The sequence below is a fragment of the Oncorhynchus gorbuscha genome, unplaced genomic scaffold (genome assembly GCF_021184085.1).
Source record: "Oncorhynchus gorbuscha isolate QuinsamMale2020 ecotype Even-year unplaced genomic scaffold, OgorEven_v1.0 Un_scaffold_20408, whole genome shotgun sequence".
NCBI classification, from domain to species: Eukaryota; Metazoa; Chordata; class Actinopteri; order Salmoniformes; family Salmonidae; genus Oncorhynchus; species Oncorhynchus gorbuscha.
In genome coordinates, this window is record NW_025761670.1 from 1 (window position 1) to 2463 (window position 2463).

Consider the following 2463-nt stretch of genomic DNA (forward strand, 5'->3'; position numbering starts at 1 on the left):
AGTCCTTTTGACACATGCGGTAAGTAACGCATTATAAAAAAGAGATGAGTTGCTTTCATGAATACCTTATTTTGAAACAGAGGTCTCTGACACATGTGAGAAGTACTGTATTTGTAACAGAGAATTTTCATGAATACATGATGTTGGAATTTCGTATTCGTCGATGAATATATTTAAAACTTGGGTTACTCCTTGCTGATAATAGTAGCAGCAGTTTCTGTAGTGTAGTGGTTATCATGTTTGCTTTACACGCGAAAAAGGTCCCTGGTTCAAAAACCGGGCGGAAACATAGCGTAGTGGTTATCCTTTTGACACATGCAGTAAGTAACGTTTTTATAAAGAGATGAGTTGCTTTCATGAATACCTTATTTTGGAAACAGAGGTCTCTGACACATGTGAGAAGTACTGTATTTGTAACAGAGAATTTTCATGAATGCATGATGTTGGAATTTCGTATTCGTGCGATGAATATATGTAAAACTCGGGTTACTCCTTGCTGATAATACTAGCAGCAGTTTCTGTAGTGTAGTGGTTATCACGTTCGCTTTACACGTGAAAGGTCCCTGGTTCGAAACCAGGCGGAAACAATCCTTTTTGACACATGCAGTAAGTAACGTTTTTATAAAAGAGATGAGTTGCTTTCATGAATACCTTATTTTGGAAACAGAGGTCTCTGACACATGTGAGAAGTACTGTATTTGTAACAGAGAATTTTCATGAATGCATGATGTTGGAATTTCAGATTCGTGCGATGAATATATGTAAAACTCGGGTTACTCCTTGCTGATAATACTAGCAGCAGTTTCTGTAGTGTAGTGGTTATCACGTTTGCTTTACACGCAAAAGGTCCCTGGTTCAAAACCAGGTGGAAACAGTGGTCCTTTTTGACACATGCAGTAAGTAACGTTTTTATAAAAGAGATGAGTTGCTTTCATGAATACCTTATTTTGGAAACAGAGGTCTCTGACACATGTGAGAAGTACTGTATTTGTAACAGAGAATTTTCATGAATGCATGATGTTGAATTTCGTATTCGTGCGATGAATATATGTAAACTCTGGTTACTCCTTGCTGATAATACTAGCAGCAGTTTCTGTAGTGTAGTGGTTATCACGTTTGCTTTACAGCGAAAGGTCCCTGGTTCGAAACCGGGCGGAAACATAGTGTAGTGGTTATCCTTTTGACACATGCAGTAAGTAACGTTTTTATAAAAGAGATGAGTTGCTTTCATGAATACCTTATTTTGGAAACAGAGGTCTCTGACACATGTGAGAAGTACTGTATTTGTAACAGAGAATTTTCATAAATGCATTATGTTGAATTTCGAATTCGTCACGATGAATATCTGTACAATTTGGTTTACTCCCACAGTAGTAATTCCAGCAGCAGTTTCTCTAGTTTAGTAGTTATCAAGTTTGCTTTACACTCGAATGGTCCCCGGTTCGAAGCTGGCGGGAGCTCAGTTCTCTATGACAAATCCAGTAAGTACTGTATTTTATAACAGAGAATAGTTGTTCTAATAAATGCCTTATTTTGGAAATTTGAATACATGCAATGAATATCTGTAAACTCGGGTTACTCCTCGTTGATAATAGTAGCAGCAGTTTCTGTAGTGTAGTGGTTATCACGTTCGCTTTACACGCCGAAAGGTCCCTGTTCGAAACCGGCGGAAAACATAGCGCAGTTGTTATCCTTTTGACACATGCAGTAAGTAACGTTTTTATAAAAGAGATGAGTTGCTTTCATGAATACCTTATTTTGGAAACAGAGGTCTCTGACACATGTGAGAAGTACTGTATTTGTAACAGAGAATTTTCATAAATGCATTATGTTGGAATTTCGAATTCGTGCGATGAATATCTGTACAATTTGGTTTACTACACAGTAGTAATTCCAGCAGCAGTTTCTCTAGTTTAGTAGTTATCAAGTTTGCTTTACACTCGAATGGTCCCCGGTTCAAGCGATGGAAACAGTTCTCTATGACAAATCCAGTAAGTACTGTATTTGTAACAGAGAATAGTTGTTCTAATAAATGCCTTATTTTGGAAATTCGAATACATGCAATGAATATCTGTAAAACTCGGGTTACTCCTTGCTGATAATAGTAGCAGCAGTTTCTGTAGTGTAGTGGTTATCACGTTCGCTTTACAAGCGAAAGGTCCCTGGTTCGAAACCGTGTGGAAACATAGCGTAGTTGTTATCCTTTTGACACATGCAGTAAGTAACGTTTTATAAAAGAGATGAGTTGCTTTCATGAATACCTTATTTTGGAAACAGAGGTCTCTGATACATGTGAGAAGTACTGTATTTGTAACAGAGAATTTTCATGAATGCATGATGTTGGAATTTCGTATTCGTGCGATGAATATATGTAAAACTCGGGTTACTCCTTGCTGATAATAGTAGCAGCAGTTTCTGTAGTGTAGTGGTTATCCGCGTTTGCTTTACGAAAGGTCCTGGTTC

The 2463-nt window shown here is 37.6% G+C and overlaps 2 non-coding genes across 2 annotated transcripts; both read left to right on the plus strand.

Moving 5' to 3' along the window:
* Positions 1 to 514: 514 nt before the first annotated feature.
* Positions 515 to 587, plus strand: trnav-uac. The gene has a single exon. It is a non-coding gene; the product is annotated as a tRNA-Val (tRNA).
* A 214-nt stretch (positions 588 to 801) lies between these two features.
* On the plus strand, positions 802 to 874 carry trnav-uac. The gene has a single exon. It is a non-coding gene; the product is annotated as a tRNA-Val (tRNA).
* The last annotated feature ends 1589 nt before the right edge of the window (positions 875 to 2463 follow it).